The sequence below is a fragment of the Ranitomeya variabilis genome, chromosome 3, assembly GCF_051348905.1.
Source record: "Ranitomeya variabilis isolate aRanVar5 chromosome 3, aRanVar5.hap1, whole genome shotgun sequence".
NCBI lineage: Eukaryota > Metazoa > Chordata > Amphibia > Anura > Dendrobatidae > Ranitomeya > Ranitomeya variabilis.
This window is the reverse complement of record NC_135234.1, coordinates 765,389,341-765,413,199: the sequence shown is the minus strand read 5'-3', so window position 1 is coordinate 765,413,199 and position 23,859 is coordinate 765,389,341. Positions and strand designations below refer to the sequence as shown.

The 23,859-nt window shown below is 44.5% G+C and overlaps 1 protein-coding gene across 1 annotated transcript in view; it reads left to right on the top strand.

The window, feature by feature from the left end:
• FAM168A (family with sequence similarity 168 member A) overlaps nucleotides 1-939 on the top strand; it is an 82,729-nt gene extending 81,790 nt beyond the window's left edge. Inside the window, exon 9 of the mRNA XM_077298759.1 lies at nucleotides 249-939. The gene's annotated coding sequence lies outside the window, so the exon portion shown is untranslated. The remainder of the gene's footprint in view (nucleotides 1-248) is intronic.
• Nucleotides 940-23,859: the final 22,920 nt, after the last annotated feature.

Here is a 23,859-nt window from a genome sequence, read left to right as displayed (position 1 = left end):
CCTGAAACCAATTTTCTTTACACCAGTCTGTAGATGTTGGAGCAGTGAGACAATTGTTGGCTTGTGGAGAGGAACATTGTCCTGCTGGAGTTTTGCTGCTATGTGTTGAAATTTTATTTTTTTTGTTTGTTTTATAAATGCTCCAAATGGTTTCTATTTGTGCAAGGTCCCCGGACTGCAGGCGGCCGTTATTCCCCGGTCTCATCTTCCACAGATTATGTCTTACGTTGTGTCTTGTCTTATTGCAGGTCTGGAGTAAAACGTTGTATGCAAACTGCTCAAGTCTTACATCGGTGCCGGAACGACCGGCCGGCGGCACCAAGTTTGTCTACAAGAACAAAACAACGAAACACGAAAGTGCAACGGTCACTTTAAATATTCTTTTTATTGTTTTGTTTGTTTTTTTATTTTGTAAAAAGCTGCTTTTTTTTATTTTTCCTTCCCCTGTAACCTCTTCTTCTGTTTCTCTTACGTCACCACCGAGCTTGGAGCCCGCGCCTCCTCCACAGCCACCGTATATCTGACGCTCACAGATTCCTCCGCTTTCACTATTTCGGTACCATCATTATTTTAACAAGTTGCAACACTAGATGTTTTGTGTTTTGCCCCTTAATCCTTTTCATAAAGTAAAGTTTTGTTTTTGTTTTTTTGTTTTTTTTTAAAAAAAACTGTCTTCCAATTGTTAAAATTATGTCTCGAAAACAGCAATTTTCAATTTTTTTATTTTATTTTTGTTGTGTGGTTGTTACAGGAAAACTGCAATTTCTTTTCTTTTTAATTTTAAGTGGTTTTTAACTTTCAAGGCTGCTATACTAGGTTTTCGTGTGGGGAAAACTATATCGGTATTATAATAAGTTAAATAATAGCCACCGGTTTCTGTAAAAGCACAAAACACCTTCGTGTTGGTTATTTCATCGTCTTGTTTTTTTTTGTTTTTTTTTTAAAAAGGCGTAAAATATACATGTATATATTTTATATGTATATTATCTCTGTAGAGAGACCTCTACACTACCACCAATGAGCTGGGCAACCAGACAATCACAAATACACCACCACTACTCTATAGCCACCAGCTGGCGGTTTGCAGTCGGTGCCAGGGGCCGCTCGCGGTCACGGTTTTACTCTAGTTATGACATGTTGTATTTGTGAGACAGTGTTACAGTAGAAAGCCTGAGTGTTCTGTAGATAGAACAATACCAAGTTTGCATGTGTGTTTAGGCATCGAAGATTATTTAGTCATCGACAGTTGGCGCCCGGCCAGCCACCGGCGGCGCTCCAGGGAAGACGCTTTTTCCGATGACGACCCTTCTCACGTGGTCGAGCTCGACGTATCCATTTAGGACCTGGTCGTTCCGTCACGTATTTTGATATTTGCCTCCGCAGCAGATATACAAAATACACAAAGTCTTGGTATTCGCCGTATCTTTTAGACCAATAACCCCATATAATGATTTATCTCTGTGCCTCTGGCTCCCTGCGCACAGTCACAGTGTTACCTCACCTTTGCACTGGATTTTGAAGAAAAGTATATGGACATCGAAATGGCAGAACATCAGTCACATCCAAATGTTTTGACACTTTAAATTAAAAAAAATGTTTTAATTTACTTTTTTTTATTTTATTAGAGGGGAAAATATTGGTCAATTAAGTAAAATCATTATGGTTAAATCCTGTTAAGATAATTTATACCTATTCTGTATAATGATTTTAAAAGGGAGGTATAGCTTGTAATTCGAGACCCCTCGTCTCCTGTCTACGCTATACTTAAGACTTTTTTTGGGGCATGACCTTTTCTGTTTACAAAATTATGCAATATTGCAAAAAAAAAAAGCAACAAAAGTGATAAATGTATGAAAGCCGGGACCCCCCCACTGATCACTGGTAGAAAGGGTCCCAAATTCTTATGAGAAGCGATAATGAGCGTGTGCGACCACTGCTATAGGAATGATGGTCGCACCTGCTCGCTACCACAAGACCTTTATCAGGTGGTCGGGAGAAGAAATCTTTGTCTCTTCAGTATTGTGAGAACTCATTGACATCTTAGGACCCCGAAACTGATAACTTCCCTTAGTTCTGGCCTGGCCATAAATGCGCATGTTGTGGGTCACGATGGAGGGTGACTGTCGCTTTAATTTTAAGACCCGGGGGAGGGGTGGCGGAATGTGGGAGGAGTTTGTAATGGTTCTGGGAATTGGCGCGAAACGGACGGAATAGCAATAACTTCTTGCAACTGTAACGGTACTTTGTACGGACGCACAAACTTTTCCTAAAGGTACGTGACTTTATAAAACTCAATGCAATATCTTACGTAGACGTGAAAAAAATGATTTTTTTTTTTTACTTTTTTTTTTCCCTTAAATTGGTTCTAAATTAGTTGAAACCTTATAATTTACCAAATAAAATTCTGTAATATGAATATATAAGAGCCCTTTCTTGGAGCTCAGTCTTTACATAACCCCAAGGTATACAGAGTTACGACTTCCCATCCGCTATGTATCATCTTGTGTGTCAGTATTCACTGTAATTCTGGTATTCTATTCATGGCTCAGAAATAAAAATTAAAAAAATTATTAAAAAAAATTTGTAGGATGGAGTTTTGAGAGCAAAAAAAAAAAATGATAGAAATTGTTAAATTATGGGACAGATGGGGATAAACCATGAATGTCAAATCAGGGATAGTGGAGGTGTTTGGTAATGGGTAGCAAAAAGGTAAAATTGCTGTAGACTCTATGGGAATTTAAAGGGGCCCCACATTAAAAAAAAAAAGACCATTGACAGATTAAAGACATTTTGTCCAATCGTGTAGGGCTCCTTAAGAACTAGAATAGATGGGATCTTGTGAGTTAAATGTTGGTTTCTGAAAGTTCTAACACGGACAGAATTGTGTTTTTGTTTTTTTTTTTCGTGTTTTTTTTTCCCCTACTCATTAGATGTGACCTAAATCGGGTCACAAATCTCAATCATCCTGCCCCTCCCAAAAAAAAGTCTCAATCAAGTTAGCCCCGCCCCCTCGGACTACTTAGGACTGAGACTGCGGAGTCATGTGACTCCCTCTAGCTCTGCTGATTGGCTGAGATGGCTCACAAAGGGGAGGGGTGTCTGAGACAAGCCATCATCCCATGCTCTCTTAAAGGGGCCGTATGTTGTCTTCAGTAATTGATTTAAAAAAAATCCCCCCCCCCCCCCCTGTAGTCATGTGACCCTGATGAACGTATTATACTGTACTGTAGCTGTTGTTATATGTCATTGAAAAGTGTTCTCTTCTAAGATGTCAGTATTTTAGGGCAGCGATCACAGCGCAGGGTGTTTTTTACTACACAAGTCAGCAAGGTCAAGAAATTTCTCAATATCGGTAATGACCCATACATTGATTTACTTAAAATCCAGCACTAATCTGTAAGGAGCAAGAAAACTGTAAGGTCCCTCATGTGTCCTCACCAAATATATTCACTAGTCTAAACCTTTAAAATGCAAATTTCTACCTACACATCTTACAGGCACACCTCAATGTTCACATCCATCTTTTATAAACCTCTTGGGAGGGGGGGGAGAAATTTCTAATCCTCTGCTCCCCTCATTACACAATAAAAATCCAGTCTACCTGTAGTCACCACTAGAGGGCGCTCACTGCAGACAGATCTTGGATGTAGAAATCCATACGCAGTGAGCTCCCTCTAGTGGTGACTGTAGGGAAGTGCAGAAGTCAAATGATTGACATTTTTCTTTCACGCGTGAATTTTGTGCAAATCTGTTACCACCGCTAACAGTAGAGCAGACCCACCCTTATGGGACCTAAGGGGCCAGTAACCTATCCTCGTTCACAGGAGCATCTGTTGCCTTTCTCCGCGTTGGCAGACTTTTTTTTCATTTATTGGTTGTTTTGGACAAGTTTTCGTCCTTTTATCGAAGTCGAGGGGGAAAAAAAAAAAAAACTTGGATCTCTGCGTAGACCACAGTAATTGCAGGGAAAATATTTTATTTTTTAAACTGTTGCAAAATTTCAATTTATTATTTGGCCCTGATGCCACAGAAATTGTAATTTTTGCAAGAAGTGGGAGACTTTCCCTAAAAAATGTAGGAACTTTTTATTTTTTTTAAATTTGCCCCAGTAAATTGTCAAATATGCATAGGGTTCAATCTGATCCTGTGTAATCATTTTCAATATGAAGAATTTTTTTATTTTTTTCATTTTGTAGAGGTAAATGATGAAGGCAAGGATGGATTCTTTCCACTAACATTAAACACATCACCTCTAATATGAAGGGGATAACAAAAGTAGTTTTATATTTGTGCAGTGCGACTTATATCCCATAACTGTGCCGGCCCTTATCTATATATAATAACAATATAAAATATATCTTTTGCTTTAAACATACTGTAATAGCAGGACTTGACCGAAATGCGCATATTCATGGTTTTCTTGGTCCCGAATGTCAGCGTCTCGGAGAACACACGAGCACGTCATCAGCTTGTATGATGAGTATTTTTCTCTTGTATTTTAATGAGCAGTTAGTAATTTTTTATTTTTTTTTACATTTTTTTTTTCTGTTAAGTAATTTATGACACTTTCATTTTTTACCAATAAGTGTTATTTAAGTTTTTGTTTTGAACAGTTGATGTTTTATTATACTTATCTATAGGAATTTTGTGGTTACAGATCATTTCAGAACGCAAGACTGGGGGCTTTTTTGATTCCGGGCAGGAGCATAGAAATATTTTGTTTTTTTTATTTTTATTGTTTTTATAGAACTCCTTCCTATTGAAGTCCCTTTAGGGATTATTCTTCAACAAATTGCACCCAGACATCTGCCAGTTCTCCCGAGTGAAGGGTTCAGGTTAAAAAAAACAAAAAAAACAAAACAAACATGGCTGCTATTTTTTTCCAAAAAACGCCATGTTTTTATTTATTTTTCATGTTGTGTGCAGTATTAAAACTCCACTGCATTCACTTCACAGAGCTGCGTGACGGTACCAAATACAACTATAGATACATGTGGCACTTTTTTTTTGTTCTTTTTTTAGTCTTGTTTTTTTTGTCTTTTGTTTTTGCAGTTTTATTTTGTTTTGTTTTTGTTTTTTTTTAGAAGAGAGCAGCCATGTTTTCCCACCCCTGAACAAATAAAAAACCCTTTTAGTTCACATATTAGAAATGGCCATGATTAGGAATAACAAGGCAGAAGTCATGGAGAAACGGCTCCCACCTATCTATGGATTGCGTCCGATTTCGTCGCTCGGCTCCACTGACAAAACTGCGTCGCCGCATAAAAGTCTTCATGTTTTTCTTCTCCTGAGTCAGGCCGTTAAGATTGCATTTTTTTTGTTACAAAAATTTACATTACTGTTTTGATTTTCTTTTGCGGATTTATTGGATGGGACGAAATAAAAGAAGCAAAAAAAAAAACAAGTTTTAGGACAGTCCGCTCTCTGCGAGGAATTTTACGAAAGCCCATCAGATCTTGTTTGTGAATGAGGTGTAAATCTGTTTTTTATTTTAAGGATCATTTCTAGATCTCCCTGAAACATTTAAGCCAAGAGTTTGTAACTGTATGATATTTACTGTAAGATGTAGAACATTCAATAACTATTAAAATGTTTCCATAAAAATCAAATCTGGATTATTTATGTTCAACAAGTGTTGTGTGTGTGTGTGTGTGTGTGTGGTCCATACGGGGTCCGATTGTAAGGAGGGCTTCCACCAAACGTAGACCTGATGCACGCAGGAGTACCGTAGGCGTTCAAAGTATCCGGTTTACCGTTGTGTTTGGGCCGCAGCTCCCGTCCCGACCTGTGGTCTCCTTACCTTGTATGTGCCCATGAGGCAGGCTTTTGGGCAGGGCATCGCAGCCTGATCAGACGTAAAACGACTGTCTGTGATGTCACACACGTGATCAGACCCCGCCCACATTTACTGCAGTCGTAAGGCGATCTAGCACTGCACAAGATTTTCAGCAGCTACTCCATCTAGAAGTGGAAAATATATTATATAATTTTTTTTTTCTTTTAATTGCCATTAAAACAGTATTAATTATTTTATTTATTTTTTTTATTAACAGTACATTTTATTTTTATTTTTTTTCCAATTTATTGCAAACAATTTTTTATTTTTTTTTTCCCATTTGCTGACATATTGCTCAGTGAGCAGATGTGCCGGATTCCGGATTTATTAGCATTGGTACTACCGTGGCGGTGATGTGCAGGAAGGTCACTTGCTCTCTGTAGTGCACCTGCTAATAAATCTTAGTACACAGAGTACTGTGCCTGGGATGATCAGGGAGGGAGGAGGCAGCAGTTCTGGCAACAGATTTGCTGTGCACTGAATTATTGCCCACACTCCAGGGCTCTACAAGAGGAGACTGAGCATCTGCTGAGTTCTCTCCTCCGATAGTTTATTACCAGCAAGAGACGAACTGTCAGCTAAACAGAAGAAGCACCTGCATTATGTTTGGCTGTAGATGCTGCTTATTCCGATCTCTGGCTGCATTGCTGTCTAGCCCCAGCCCGAAGAGGATGCAGTGGTTGTTATAATCACTGGTACAGGTAGGAATGCAAACACCCCCAAAATATCAGCGGTTGTCAAAGATAACAGCCTGAGGGGGTCACGCAGATCCCACCAATGTCACCAGTTTATCAGGGGACACAACTCTGCTGTCTCCAATCGTTAGGACAATTGCACAATTGACTGACGAGAGACAGATGAGGCCATGCCTGCTTCCACTACTAGGCCAATTATTGAAACTTGCAGTGAACGTATGGTATATACACCTATGATTCCAACGCATGGTATACACATATATGTGCCTATATGAAATCTGTTACAGGTAGTGTATGGCTTCAGGGGTGCGGTTTACAGAGCAAGAGGAACAGAGCTATTGCATGTAATACATTTAATCCAGAAAAGTAGACAGTGTTTATAGAAGAGAAAAAATTATATATTTACAAAACCACACTATGTATACGATTACATAAAATTAAAAGGGGAAAATTACTAAATCTGATGTCACGGAAATGGCTCAGAGCTTAGCAGAGGGTGATATACCTTGGCAAAAGGCTGTTCTTTCCAGGACTGACAAATACTAAAACCCAATTTCTGCTTTTTATTACGGTAGATCAAGGTTACACCCACCTACCTCCCGTTGGTAAGGTCATATGGGGGATGTACTAGGTCTATGAGATCACCAACTCTAAGGATATCTTCTCCCCCTGTAGGTCCCAGGCTGGAGATATTGTTGTCATCGTCTTGTTTCTTATTGCGATTTTACCTGTCTGTAGAGATGAAATATGGCATGGATAGCATCATCCATTTAAATGAGTGGCAATGCGTGGCACTCCTTGTAGTTGGTGCTCAGGTAAGGATTCTATTCCAGAATAATGGTATAAGGAACCCGGCACTCAGATATTCGATGCAAATAGAAAATGAATTTATTTAAATATCATAAAATGCACTGCATCATTGAGACATTTTGGTCATGCAATAGACCTTCATCAGACACTGTAGCATGTAGACAAAATAATATTTCATTATAAACATGAAGTACCAAAAAACTCAATGTGGAGGCATGGGGAAAAAAATTACACAAAATATCATGTGTTAAATTATTCATAGAGAAAATAAGTCAGTAAGAGTCTGCGGATTACATAAAGGGAAAATACTTCATCATAGAAAAAGGGGAAAGGGTTTTATCAAGAACTGGAACAATGGAGGAACGTGCCTATTAGTCTTACCCACTTTTTTATGGAGCCCTGATTATGCGCCACACCATATTTGGGGGGGCAGGACTGATGTCTCACTTTGGTGCAGTAGAATCTTGGTGGCAGGTACGTCAATTTGTTCTATGTCTTATGCCGCTCTGTTCCCAGGATGATGTACGCCTCCTATTTCCCCCATCTCTCAAACCACCACAGGGAGAGGCTATTTGACCCCTTTCGTGTTTGCTGTCCCGATTAGGATGAGATGACGACATCCTGTGTGCTGTCGTGGTGGGTTATTAGAAACCGAATTACTGGTACCGGTAAGTCTAATCCTATTTTTAGATCAGTTTGTTCCGTCTCATGCCCCTCCACACCCAGGACGATGTGTGCCTCCTATTACCCCATCACTGAGAGAACAATCTACCTTCAGAGAGATCTGAAGTCCAATAAGCACGTTCCTCCATTGTTCTAGCTCCTGATTATAAAACCCTTTCCTCTTGTTCTATGATACAAAGTATATTCACTTTGGGTATTCTGCTGACTCTTATTTAATTTTTTTTCCCTCTGAATAATTTAACACTCTTATGATTATATTTTGTGTAATTTTGTCCCATTCATCCACACTCGAGTTGTTTTCTATTTCATGTTTATAAAAGAAATTTTGTTTTGTTTCTATACCACAGTGTCTGATGAAGGTCTATTGCACAACCAAAATGTCAGTGATGCGGTGGATGATACTTAAATAACTTCATCCTCTATTGGCATTGAACATTTCAGTGCCGCGTTATTCATAGCACCAGTCATCGGACCGATATTAATTTGGAGGGGTTAGAATTGTCTTGCAGTGATGTGACCTTCGTTACGACGCCAAAATATTTCTCCCGTAAGTATTGGATTGATATTCACTGGTCTAAGAAAAATCCTTAGCCCCTGTACTTCTCTGCCTCTGAATAAACGAATCCCATTCTGGGTAACTAGTTCCCAGAGCAGGCCTTTACTGTTATTACCTGGTCACTGCAGGATGTCCCTACTTCAATGGAGGTTGAAGTGTCTCCTCTCTCACACATCCCCAGCTATAAGGAATCTTACATTATTACTGTGAGGGTGATATGTCCCCTCTCTGAAGATGTCTTAGATTTACATTTTTCTCTGACACTGTACTGAATGATGTACAGTCATGGCCAAAAGTGTTGGCACTCTTGAAGTTGTTCCAGAAAATGAAGTGTTTCTCCCAGAAAATTATTCCAATTAAACATACGCATTTCCTTTGTGTGTATTGGAACAACACAACAAAATCGGGGGGAAAAAAGGCAAATTGCTAGTAATGAGCAAGCATGCTCGGTACTTGATCGCTTTATCCGTGGTGTTCTTGCACATCCTCGAGTCCCCACCCCGCATGTTTTGCGGCTGTTTATAGCCACTAAATATGCGGCAATTGGCTATGACATTACATTGATTGGCAGGCAATGGACTACTGACATTACTGTGATTGGCCGGCTGCATCATGTCATCTGGTCTATAGAAGACCCGGTGATGCGATACTCGCCACATTGTACCCCAGAAACAGTAGGGATAGTTACTGCAGAAGGGAAAGTTGGCATTACAGGCCCAGTCATGGTTTATATTTCATTACAGGCCTTGCTGAAGAAACCTACAACTAACATTACTTATCAGGGCTCCATCTATTGTACTCAATACCGTTATTAGCTGTACTGTTTAGTGCAGGGATAGCTACTAGAGAAGGGCTAGTAGTAGCATCATTACATGCCTTGCTGCAGAAAACAACAAAAACAAAACATCTATTCAATGTAAATACCTTTGTTAGATGTATTTAGTGTAGGGATGGCTGTTGGAGAAGGGATAGTTGTGCATTACAGGCCTATAGGCAGGGTTTATAGCCTTAAGGTACCTTCACACGAAACGACTTTGTAACGATATCGCTAGCGATCCGTGACGTTGCAGCGTCCTCGCTAGTGATATCGTTTCGTTTGACACGCAGCAGCGATCAGGATCCTGCTGTGATGTCGCTGGTCGCTGAATAAAGTCCAGAACTTTATTTGGTCGTCCGATCGCCGTGTATCGTTGTGTTTGAAAGCAAAAGCAACGATACCAGCGATATTTTACACTGGTAACCAGGGTAAACATCGGGTTACCAAGCGCAGGGCCGCGCTTAGTAACCCGATGTTTACCCTGGTTACCAGCGTAAAAGTAAAAAAAACAAACAGTACATGCTCACCTGCGCATCCCCCAGCGTCTGCTTCCTGACACTGACTGAGCGCCGGCCCTAAAGTGAAAGTGAAAGCACAGCGGTGACGTCACCGCTGTGCTGTTAGGGCCGGAGCTCAGTCAGTGTCAGGAAGCAGACGCTGGGGGACGCGCAGGTGAGTATGTACTGTTTGTTTTTTTTACTTTTACGCTGGTAACCAGGGTAAACATCGGGTTACTAAGCGCGGCCCTGCGCCTAGCAACCCGATGTTTACCCTGGTTACCCGGGGACCTCGGCATCGTTGGTCGCTATAGAGCGGTCTGTGTGACAGCTCCCCAGCGATCAAACAGCGACGCTGCAGCGATCGGCATCGTTGTCGCTATCGCTGCAGCGTCGCTTCGTGTGAAGGTACCTTTACAGTCCTCCTTTAGGTGTACTGCTGCTGCAATGTACAAACAAAAGTCCTTTCAGGGCTACAGCTATTATTTTCCCTATTGACACTGCTGTTACCTGCATTCATTGTAGGGATGGCTGCTGCAGGAGGGACAGTTTTGAATTGGAAGCATATAGGCAGGTTTATTGCCTTACAGTCCTTCAATTTCAGAGGTCCCCCAACCTTTCTGACCGTGAGAGCCACATTCAGCTATGAAAGCGGGTCGTGAGCCACATTCAGCTCTGAGAGGTAAGCGAGCCACATCCAGTTCCTGCTCCATTCTCAGTAGTGACACCCAGATCCCCCTATTACCAGTATTATGACAGCCAAAGCTTTGCCACTGAAATCAAGCCAAGCTCCAGGGTTTCATATCTTACCTCCATTAAGATCTGCTCTTCTGGTCAGGGCTGCATATGTCACCATCTAGAGATCTACTCTTAATTGTCAGTTTGGTGAATTAACGCCAGGTGCAAACCACTGACAGCCGTGAAGCACACCACGGGCCCGCAAGCCACATGGAGCTCTCGAGCGACAGGTTGAGGACCCATGCTAAAGATTTTGAGCAAGGGCCATCTGATGTCCCACTAAAAACTATGAATGATGGCCGCATGATGGCCTTGTTGATATGGAGGAGGAGGACAAGAAGAATCAGAAACCATGAACCGTACGTATATCATTTTTCGGTTGGGAAGGGGTGCATGGGAATGCACCAGAAAAACAGAACATCTAATTCTTGGCTTTGGAATTTGCCACTTTTGGGTGCTCTGGGAAAGAGTTGCCCTCCTTCTCCCTCTGGCCACCCCACTGCCTCTTCCTGTCTGTTGCGCATCCCTGCCCCTCTGTTCTTCTGGCCTCTCTCTGCATGGCACCTTCCCTGGTTGGGTCAGTGAGTTAATCGTCCATTACCTTGTCTTCGCACTCTGGTTCTCCTGACTTGTTGATGTCATGCTCCAATCCATTGAGTTTGTGTTCTATGGTTGGCTTCTCTTTCTGCGGAGCCTCAGGAAACACACCTTTTCTCCTGGTGTTTTGGTTTTGCTATTTTGGCTGCATTCTGTCTAGCTTAACACAGGTGTTTTCATTTCTCTGCCTATCACCTTGTCGGTGCAGTTTTATATTCTGTCCCCCCTGCTGGTGATGGATTCTTTTTAATTATCTGATTTTATGTTGATTTTTTTGAGCCATCTGTTTGTTTCCATCAAAGGGTTTTTGCTTTTCTGTTTCTTTGCTATACTTTGCACCTATCTTCTGTTTAGCTTTAGAAAGTAGATAATATATTTGTTAACAGTGCTTGCTTTATTCCTTGTTTGGTATTTCGTTTTACTTTACTCACTTTGGGACCTGTCCTTTGTTCAGCACACTTCTCCTCTTGTATGTAATTCACTCTCTGCTCTGCCCTCTTTTTCTTTAGGAGGAAAGTGAAGCAATTCAACAGCCTTTTAAGCAGTTAGATCCGAGTTGCCATTTCTTAGTCTGTGGTTTGGGCTATCTCTGTACTTGCAGGCACCACTAGGGAGTGCGGAGTCAGGATCTTAAGTCTGTACAAGAACCGTCAGGGTCCATTGCGTGTTTTTTTTTTGTTTGTTTGTTTTTTTTAACTTCTTTTTCTCGAGTGACTTAAGTCAGCTGTTATGCCTGTATAGTAACAACATCACTTGTTGGAAACTGTGTCTCATCATCTACCTCTTGAGACACTAATTGCCATTTTCAGCATTGTCTTCCTCTGACAGTGGCTGATGAAAATATTTGGGCATCACTACACATGAACTCCTCATGTCCTGCTTGAAATGTGCAGGGTAAGAGGCCAGAATCAATAAATGGAAATGTAAAGAGCTTGTCCAAGTGTGAGACTTGTCTCCTGGGAGTCGCCTTGGTAGGCGGAAGGAGGATAGGATCAGGGTGAGGATTATGTGGTCCAGACTCTTGACTGGTGAGCCTGGATCGTGTGGAAGACAAGGTGGTACTGGGAAACATACTGTAAGCATTATCTGCTATCAAACCGACCGCCTGTTCTCACTGTTCTGGCTTCAAGGGTGTTGCCCCCCCAATAGCAAAGTGGGAAAGATAGCTAGGTCTCATGGATGAGCGTGTTTGTTGTGCTGCCGCAGCAGGCAGTTTCGCCTGCCCCACAGCCTCTGCGTGCACCATCAGCAGCACGTCCACTTCACTGCTCCTTACTGCACGCCTTGCACATTTTAAATTAGGTATATAATATATGCCTGCAAACTTTCCGGAATTAATAGGAAAAAGAAAATAGGTAGTCCTAAAAACGAATTGTGAGTGAGAGCCGTCTGTTTAACCTCTTAAAATTATGAGCGAGGGCTGCCTGATGACCGAGTAAAAATTTTGAGCAAGGGACACCTGAAAACCATCTTAAAATTATGAGCGAGGGCCACTTGATGATCATGTCTAAATTTGCAGCAAGGGCCACTTAAAAACCCTCTAAAAATTATGAATGGGGGCCTCATGATGACCATGTTGATCACATCTCTCCAGCTGTGCATTTGACCTGATCTCATCCCACTTCATCCCAAAACCTCACCACAGTCTTCATCCCAAACTTAACCCATCTCTTCAACCTATCCCTAACAACTGGTTTCCCCAACATGCTTCAAACATGCCTCAATCACACCAATTCTCAAAAAGCCCCCTCCTGACCCATCCTCTGTACCTAGCTATTGCCCCATATCACTTCTCCTCTATGCCTCAAAACTACTGGAACAACATGTCCATTTCGAACTGTCCTCACACCTCTTCCTGTTCCCTCTTCAACAGCTTACAATCTAGCTTCCAACCACATCACTCCATTGAAACTGCTCTTAACTAAAGTCATCAATGACCTACTGACTGCCAAAGTCAAGCATCACTACTCTGTCTTCCTCCTCCTGGACCTGTCCTCTGCCTTTGACACAGTGGAGCATTCCCTGTTACTACAGACCCGCTCATCTTTTGGTCTTACTGACTTGGCCCTTTCTTGGATCTCGTCATACCTAACAGACCGGACATTCAGAGTCTCCCACTCGTACACCACCGTGCCCCTTATCTGTCAGTCCCGTAAGGTTTAGTCCTAGGGTCACTGCTCTTCTCCATTCACACCTTTGGCCTGGGACAGCTCATAGAATCTCACAGCTTGCAGTATCACCTCTATGCTGATAACACACAAATCTACTTTTCTGGACCAGATATCACCTCCCTATTAACCAAAATCCCACAATGTCTGTCCGCTATTTCATCTTTCTTATCCACTAGATTTTTAAAACTTTAACATGGACAAAACAGAACATCTTCTTTCCCCCATCTCACTCGACTCCCCCAACAGACCTATCCATTAACCCCTTCACCCCCAAGGGTGGTTTGACCGTTAATGACCGGGCCAATTTTTACAATTCTGACCACTGTCCCTTTATGAAGTTATAACTCCGAAACGCTTCAACGGATCTTAGCGATTCTGAGATTGTTTTCTCGTGACATATTGTACTTCATGGTAGTGGTAAAATTTCTTCGATATCACTTGCGTTTATTTGTGAAAAAATAGGAAAATTGGCGAAAATTTTGAAAATTTGGCAATTTTCCAACTTTGAATTTTTATTCTGTTAAACCAGAGAGTTATGTGACACAAAATAGTTAATAAATAACATTTCCCACATGTTTACTTTACATCAGCGCAATTTTGGAAACAAAATTTTTTTTTTTAGGAAGTTATAAGGGTTAAAATTTGAACAGCAATTTCTCATTTTTACAACCTAATTTACAAAACCATTTTTTTTAGGGACCACCTCACATTTGAAGTCATTTTGAGGGGTCTATATGGCAGAAAATACCAAAAAGTGACACCATTCTGAAAACTGCACCCCTCAAGCTGCTCAAAACCACATTCAAGAAGTTTATTAACCCTTCAGGTGTTTCACAGCAGCAGAAGCAACATGGAAGGAAAAAATGAACATTTTACTTTTTAGTCACAAAAATGATCTTACAGCAATCATTTTTTTAATTTCCCAAGGGTAAAAAGAGAAAATGGACCTTAAAAGTTGTTGCCCAATTTGTCCTGAGTACGCTGATACCCCACATGTGAGGGAGAACCACTTTTTGGGCGCACGGCAGAGCTCAGAAGGAAAGGAGCGTCGTTTGACATTTTCTAGCTAAAATTGGCTGCAATTGAAATCGGACGCCATGTCGTGTTTGGCCAGCCCCTGATGTGCCTAAACAGTGGAAACCCCCCATAAGTGACACCATTTTGGAAACTAGACCCCCTAAGGAACTTATCTAGATGTGTCGTGAGCACTTTTATCCCCCAAGTGCTTCACGAAAGTTTATAACGCCCGGGTGAGAAAATAAAAAATCCTATTTTTTTTACAAACATGATCGTTTAGTCCCCAATTTTTTATTTTCTCAAGGGTAGCAGGAAAAATTGGACCCCAAAAGTTGTTGTCCAATTTGTCCTGAGTAGGCTGATACCCCATATGTGGGGGGGAACCACTGTTTGGGCGCATGGCAGGGCTCAGAAGGATAGGAGCGCCCTTTGACATTTTCAAGCTAAAATTGGCTGGAATTGAGATCGGAGGCCATGTCGTGTTTGGCGAGCCCCTGATGTGCCTAAACAGTGGAAACCCCCCATAAGTGACCCCATTTTGGAAACTAGACCCCCTAAGGAACTTATCTAGATGTGTCGTGAGCACTTTTATCCCCCAAGTGCTTCACGAAAGTTTATAACGCCCGGGTGTGAAAATAAAAAATCCCATTTTTTCTACAAACATGATCATTTAGTCCCCAATTTTTTATTTTCTCAAGGGTAGCAGGAGAAATTGGACCCCAAAAGTTGTCCAATTTGTCCTGAGTAGGCTGATACCCCATATGTGGGGGGGAACCACTGTTTGGGCGCATGGCAGGGCTCAGAAGGATAGGAGCGCCCTTTGACATTTTCAAGCTAAAATTGGCTGGAATTGAGATCGGAGGCCATGTCGTGTTTGGCGAGCCCCTGATGTGCCTAAACAGTGGAAACCCCCCATAAGTGACCCAATTTTGGAAACTAGACCCCCTAAGGAACTTATCTAGATGTGTCGTGAGCACTTTTATCTCCCAAGTGCTTCACGAAAGTTTATAACGCCCGGGCGTGAAAATAAAAAATCCTATTTTTTCCCCACAAAAATGATCTTTCAGTCCCCAATTTTTTATTTTCCCAAGGGTAACAGGAGAAATTGGACCCCAAAAGTTGTTGTCCAATTTTTCCTGGGTACGCTGGTACCACATATGTGGGAGAAAACTACTGTTTGGGCACACTTCGGGGCTCGGAAGGGAAGTAGTGACGTTTTTGGAATGCAGACTTTGATGGAATTGTCTGCGGGCATCATGTTCCATTTGGTGAGCCCCTGATGTGCCTAAACAGTAGAAACCCCCCATAAGTGACCCCATTTTGGAAACTAGACCCCCTAAGGAACTTATCTAGATGTGTCGTGAGCACTTTTATCCCCCCAAGTGCTTCACGAAAGTTTATAACGCCCGGGCGTGAAAATAAAAAATCCTATTTTTTCCCCACAAAAATGATCTTTCAGTCCCCAATTTTTTATTTTCCCAAGGGTAACAGGAGAAATTGGACCCCAAAAGTTGCTGTCCATTTTGTTCTGAGTACGCTGGTACCCCATATGTGGGAAAAAACTGTTTGGGCACTTCGGGACTCAGAAGGGAAGCAGTGACGATTTGGAATGAAGACTTTGATGGACTGGTTCTGAGGGCGTCATGTTCCGTTTGCAGAGCCCCTGATGTGCCTAAACAGTAAAAAAAAACCACAAGTGACATCATTTTGGAACCTAGACCCCCATGGAACTTACTTAGATGTGCCCCCTCTTTGGAACTAATCTACTGGTTCCTAATTAGTAGTGCATGGAGGTGTGGTACAATTTGAAGCAGTCCTTCATACACAGGCCAGGTTTGTCGGGGCAGGTGTCGCATTGATAGATGGTGTCCTTGCGTACTCCTCGTTTGTAGCACACTCGGCACCTTTTTTGCGGCTTACCTTTTCTACCAGTTGGCGGGACCACCCCCGGAAAATGCTGACCTGGTACAATACGAGCACCCTCAGTTCCGGAAGTACTGGGGCCCGCTCCTTCCCTCGTGCCAAACATCAGGGCCTTAACCACTACCTCCTGGAACTGAAGGTACGTCGTATCGGTGTGGCGTGCACATCGTGACAGCAGGAAAGCGTTAAGCATTGCCATTTGTACGATGTACACCGACAGCTTTTTGTACCACACCTTGGCCTTCCTCAAAGCACTGTACGGTTGGAGGAGTTGATCAGAGAGATCAACGCCCCCCATGTTTTTGTTGTACCCCAGTACACAGTCCGGTTTGCAGACCTGTGTAGAGGTACCCCGTACAGTGCTGAGGGCGCTGCCATCACCGTGTATGGTGGTCAACAGAAGGACATCCCTCTTGTCCTTGTACTTGACCACCAGCAGGTGGTCGCTACATTGGGCTTTGCTCTCACCTTTTCTGAGCATCTGCCCAAGTAGCGTCTTCGGGAGGCCTCTCTGATTTTTGCGGACAGTACCGCAGGCTGCGGTACCTCGCGCAGAGAGGGATTTGTAGAGTGGGATGCTGGAATAAAAGTTATCGGTGTAGAGGTGATAACCTTTATCCAGCAGTGGGTGCACCAAATCCCACACTATTTTCCCACTCACTCCCAAGACAGGGGGACACTCAGGCGGTTCAATCCTGCTGTCCTTCCCTTCGTAAACTCTAAAGCTGTGGGTGTACCCTGAGGTACTCTCACACAGCTTGTAGAGTTTGATTCCGTACCTGGCCCTTTTGCTGGGCAGGTATTGACGGAATCTGAGCCGCCCCTTAAAATGAACCAAGGACTCATCCACACAGATGTCCCTTTTGGGCACGTACACTTCAGCAAACTTTTTGCTGAAGTGTTCGATGACCGGCCGAACTTTGAACAGACGGTCAAAATTGGGGTCATCTCGTGCGGGACACTGTGCATTATCGGAATAATGCAAGAATTTGTGGATGGCCTCAAAACGCGTCCGAGCCATGACCATTCGGCACACTGGAGTGTTATATAAAATATCCACACTCCAATATTGCCGAAGTTCTGGCTTCTTCACGATCCCCATGTGGAGGACCAGGCCCCAAAACTGCATCATTTCAACTGCGTCTACAGGAGACCAGTTAGAAAATGATGAACTGGGGTTTTGCTCCAAAAATTGCCAAGCATATAAATTAGTTTGCTCCACCATGAGGTTAATAAAATCCTCAGAGAAAAAGACTTTGAAAAAGTCTATTTCTGTGAGGCCGGTGGTGTCAAACCTGATTCCTGATTCTGCCACAAAATCAGGAATCAGTGGCTCGTAATTTTCGGGGGGCGAGGTCCATATGGGGTCCGAAGAAGGGCGCGCTGGTTCATCTTCAGGAGTGGGTGCTGCGTCATCTTCTCTCCTGGGGCGTCTGCGAGGCGGTTCCGCAGGACCCGAGGAGGAAGATGAGGAGGAGGAAGAGGATGAAGAATCTGAAGAGTAAAGGAATGTGGGATCCTCTCCCTCGCTATCAGTGTCGGAGGCAAGAAAAGAATATGCCTCCTCTGCTGAATAGCGCTGCTGGGATGAACGGGACGAACGGGACATTTTTTGTGTCAGTATGGTGCTTGGGTGCAATTTATTGGAACTATGTGTACGTGTGGGGGGGGTAGTGTTTGGTGCAAACTTCTGAAAAGTAAAAGCTAAAAGAAAAAAAGCAAATAGGGAAAAAAAATACCTGTGAAAGGAAAAGTCTAAAACAGCAGGCCCTAGCCCTGATAAGTGAACTGCGTCACTTATCAAAGTTCGGCGCCTGCTGGGTGTGTGAATGGGGATGTGGAAAAAACGCCAGGCACGAGAGCTCTGATAAGTGAACCGAGTCACTTATCAAAGTTCGGCGGCGGCGGCTGGGTGCGCGGACGGGGATGTGAAAAAAAAAAAAGAAACGAAAGGCACGGGTTCAGACGCAGCGGCGGGGTGCGCGGACGGGGATGTGAAAAAAAAAAAAAGAAACGAAAGGCACGGCTTCAGACGCAGCGGCGGGGTGCGCGGACGGGGATGTGGAAAAAAACAAAAAGAAACGAAAGGCACGGGTTCAGACGCAGCGGCGGGGTGCGCGGACGGGGATGTGGAAAAAAACAAAAAGAAACGAAAGGCACGGCTTCAGACGCAGCGGCGGGGTGCGCGGACGGGGATGTGGAAAAAAACAAAAAGAAACGAAAGGCACGGCTTCAGACGCAGCGGCGGGGTGCGCGGACGGGGATGTGGAAAAAAACAAAAAGAAACGAAAGGCACGGCTTCAGACGCAGCGGCGGGGTGCGCGGACGGGGATGTGGAAAAAAACAAAAAGAAACGAAAGGCACGGGTTCAGACGCAGCGGCGGGGTGCGCGGACGGGGATGTTGAAAAAAAAAAAAAAAGAAACGAAAGGCACGGCTTCAGACGCAGCGGCGGGGTGTGCGCAAGGGGATGTGGAGGAGAAAAGTGAGCACGAGTGTTGATCGGTGAAATGCGTCACCAATCAACGCTCGGCGGCACTAAGGGGGGGTGAAAAAGAAAAGAGAGCACGAGTGTTGATCGGTGAACTGCGTCACCAATCAACGCTCGGCGGCTGCTAAATTTGGGCACGGACGGATGCGGCGCAAAGTGAAGGTGGAGGGGGAAGGGGGGATGGGGGGGTAAGAAAGATCGGGCCGGGATCGGGGTATCAACACTTACGGTTGTAGTCTCTCTTCTTTCTTCTGTCTTCTTTCTTCTGTCTTTTGTTTTTTTAGCGAGAATTATGGTGTCACAGGCTACTGTGGCACCACAAGTCTCAGCACAGGAGGGGGATCTGACAGCGTGACCGCTCTGCAGGAACCCTCACCAAGTGTGAGGATTCCTGCAGAGCAGTCAGACAGGTCAGGGACAGGTGAGACAGGTCACAGAGCGGTCACACCGCTGCTGTGACCTGTGATTGGTGGGATCGATGATCACATTGATCCCACCAATCAGGGGAGGCCCTGGTGACGCCGGTGTTGCTAGGCACCAGCCTATGATCGGAGCTCACAGCTCCGATCATAGGCAGGTCACCGGCAGGTCACCAGTAGGTGACCGGCAGGTGACCGGTAGGTCACCCCCAGGACACCATCAGGGCACAGCGCGGGCACACCGCTGCTGTGCCCTCTGAATGGCAGAGGATCCGGAGATGAGGCAGGGCACAGGCAACCATTTCATTCATATTCAAGCAGGGCACAGCGCGGTAACACCGCCGCTGTGCCCCTCCATTGGCGCGATCGATGTGATCGTCGATCGCGCCAATGCGGCGGGTCTGTGCCCTGATTGACACGATCACATCGATCGCGCCAATCAGCTGCAGGATCCGGACCCATGAGGAGGCAGGGCAGGGCAGAGGGGGCGCCGGTCCAGGCAGGGCACAGCGCGGTAATACCGCCGCTGTGCCCTGCGATTGGCGCGATCGATGTGATCGTCGATCGCGCCAATCCGGGGGGTTTTGGCCGGTGCCTGGCGTTGCCAGGCACCGGCCCCAGGATCGAGTACATCGGTACTCGATCCTAGCCTGGGACCTCACTGTTTCAGCCAATCTGATTGGCTGAAACAGTGAGAAAGGCTGTGATTCGCTGTTCAGAATTGAACAGCCAATCACAGCGATCGGGAGGCCGGGGGGGCGGCGCCATACCCCGAAATGCCGAGGCCATCTTCCCCCAGGTGAGATGGCGTCGGAATTTTAATGCGATCACCGCGACTTAAGTCGCGGTGTCGCATTAAAGGGCATGACGTACTATCCCGTCGGCGGTCATACGGGCCCACCCCACCTCGACGGGATAGTACGTCGGATGTCAGGAAGGGGTTAAAGTAAATGGCTGCTCACTCTCCCCAGTCCTACAAACTCTCTGCCTCGAGGTAATCCTTGATTCTGATCTCTCCTTCAAACCACATATCCAAGCTCTTTCCACTTCCTGCCTAGTTCAACTAAAAAATATTTCCTGGATCCTTACATTCCTCAACCTAGAATCTACTAAAACTCTAGTGCATGTCTTCATCATCTCCCGCCTTGACTACTGCAACCTCCTGCTCTGTGGCCTCCCCTCTAACAGGCTCGCACCCCCCAATCTATCCTAAACTCTGCTGTCTGACTAATCCACCTGTTTCCTGACCTCTCCTCTGTCAATCCCTTCACTGGCTCGCCATTACCCAGAGACTCCAGTTCAAAACCCTAACCATGACATACAAAGCCATCCACAACCTGTCTCCTCTATACATCTGTGACCTCGTCTCCCGGTACTTACCTACATGCAACCTCCGATCCTCACAAGATCTTCTCTACTCCCCTCTTATCTCCTCTTCCACCAAACCACTACATGCCCTCACCTACTGTATCCTCACCCATCTCTTGTAGATTGTGAGCCCTAGCGGACATGATCCTCTCTCCTCTTGTACCAGTCGTGACATGTAATGCTTAAGATTATTGTACTTGCTTATTATTATGTATACCCCTTTTCACATGTAAAGCTCCATGAAATAAATGGCGCTATAATAATAATAAAAAAAAAAATGGTGCAGGAGGATAAGAAAAAGAAACCGTATATCACATACCCTTTTTTGAGTGGGAAGGGGTGCATGGGAATTTACCAACCAAAAGCAAGAATCTTTGAATTGGCTTTATGTTCCACTGCCATCATCCAGTGGGGTTGAGAAGTGTAGGCCAATCCAAGTGTTGTTCATTTTGATAAGAGTCAGCGTTTTCAGTTGATAGGCGGATGCACCCATCATTTATGTCCACGGCGGAACTAAAAACCCTCTCTGACAGACCGCTAGTGACAAGCACCTCTAAGGCATAGACAGACCGTTCATGCCACGTGTTCAGTTTGGATACTCAATAATTGTACGGTACAGAGGAATCAGAGGATGCTGGTACAGTCTGCTAGGAACTACGTCACCATATTCAAAAACTTTTACCTCCTTGTCAGACTACACCGGGCATCAAGACCTGGGTGCTGGGAAGGTCTAATGAAACTGTCGCTGACTTTTGCTAGTGTTCCCCTGCCTTTGTTGGACCTGGTGTGTGTCTGTCTCATCTCTCCTCCTTGGTTGCCCAAGGAACCCCCCTGCTGCAAGCATTGTCAGGTGGGAATTTTTGTATTAATTGTTGGACTAGGGCCTTATGCTATTGCACTATTTTACTAGCCCTCTTCGCTCCAGAAAGTACAGACAAAGGCTGCCGTCACACTAGCAGTATTTGGTCAGTATTTTACATCAGTATTTGTAAGCCAAAACCAGGAGGGGGTGATAAATACAGAAGTGGTACATAGGTTTCTATTATACTTTTCCTCTAATTGTTCCAATCTTTTGGCTTACAAATACTGATGTTAAATACTGACCAAATACGGCTAGTGTGACGGCAGCCTGAAAGTTCTCCTTTTAGCGTGGGTCAAGAAGGGTCAACAACCAGTAATCATTGTTTGCCAAACTGTGTATGAAGTGAGGGTTATGGGAAAGGCAGTGGGATATAAAGTCAGCCATGGGTGCCAGATTCCCAATAGGCAAGACTTCCCTGCGCCCACAAGGAGGACAACTTTCCATCATGGTGGCTCAGTGGATAGCACTGCAGCCTTGCAGCGCTGGAGTCCTGGGTTCAAACCCCACCAAGGACAACATCTGCAAGGAGCTTGTATGTTCTCTCCGTGTTTGTGTGGGTTTGCTCCGGGTACTCCGGTTTCCTCCCACATTCCAAAGACATACTGATAGGGAATTTAGATTGTGAGCCCCATCGGCGACAGTGATGATAATGTGTGCAAACTGTAAAGCGCTGCGGAATATGTTAGCGCTATATAAAAATAAAGATTATTATTATCTCCTCCTCTTCAGCCCATCCATGCTGAACAGACAGGACAAATGGGACAACTCTTATCCTTATAACTAGAACATCTGGTACTATCAGGAGGTGCTCAAGTTTGTCAGAGAACACCAACTGGAGGGACTCAAGCCCAACTTGTGGAAAGAAACCAAAAAACATTCATAATCTTATCCAAGCCAAGGACTCAAGGGAATCTACTCCAGGGCTCCCTGTGGCCACAGCCGAGACTGTGGAAAAACGTGGCTTCTAGCAGGTTAATCAACAGGCACAAAGACCTGGCATGGATGGCTATTCAGGGGTCTGCCCCTGAAAACTTTCATGCATGCCTGCGGACTGTGTAACTCTAGGTACTGTCCAAGTTGCCCTTTTCTGAGGAAACACCCTTGCCACTCTTCTGGTAGTGTCTGTTCCCACAAGCCCTGTTTGATGCCCTGGAAAATGACCTCAGAGTCTCTGTACGGACTATTTTTTGGGGAACATACCAAAAGGGCTATTTAGGAGGCCTAGCTCCTTATGAACTGTGTTAAGGATGCATTGTGGCTAGCCAGAACACACTTGGTCATGAACTGGGAAAAGATGTCCATCCAGGACTGCCGCAAGCTAGTCCAACGCCTGCTCATGTACTACAACATCATGGTCGGACCAGATATCTTATTCTTCAGGACACTCTGTTACTATATATCAGGTCTTAATTGTCTGTTTTGTTTTTTGTAAATTTATTTAATAAAGATATCTTGATTTTATACAATGGTTCTCTTCATGCGGTTAATGGGATCTAAGTCCGCGTTTTGTTGAGATCGATGAAGAAGAGGACTGATACCCCTCTCCTTCCCCTTCTCCCCTCAATGTGTACAATGTTTACCTTCCTCCATCTCCACCCGGTCCACATGCAAAGCTGGTTCTTTAATTGTGAGCAACAAGCATTTTAGTAGACTCCAAAGCGGGATGGTTATGTTGATTATGGCATCCTCACCGTTCACCATCTTAATTGATGCCTCAAAGTTTTGGAGAACCTTGCAGATGTCAGACATCCATGCCCACTCCCTATGGGAGGTGGAGCCGCATATTCATGACTGTAATCGGCGGCCCCACGTGACCGCATACAGTAGAAGGTGCAGCCAGGACAGGAAGCAGCGACAGCCAACGAGGGAGCCGGTTGAGTATTTCCAGAACAGCGGGGGGGCGCAGGGGGGGTGGGGACATGGAGCTTTATTTTAAACACGAAATACCACTAATAAAATGGATTATTCATATCTTCTTTACAGCAAACGCTGCTGCACAGAAGATATGAATCGCAGCTTCAGCACCATGTGGGGGGGACAGCGCTTACTGGAGCGCTGTCTCCTGCACAGCACACGGAGAACGTCCGTGTGCGGTATGTGTTTTACACGGACCCATTGACTTTAATGGGTCCGTGTAATACGTGCGCTCCCACGAACACTGACGTACCAAACACGGAGACACGGTCTGCAAAAAATCTGACATCTGCATTGATTTTAATGTGTCTACGTGTGTCAGTGGCTCCGGTACGTGAGGAAACTGTCACCTCACGTACCGGAGCCACTGACGTGTGAAACCGGCCTAACAAAGCTTTTTACCTCCAACCAGAGCCTACATGCGATCTGGTTGCGGACAGTCTGCAAGTAGAGAAGTGGTGACTG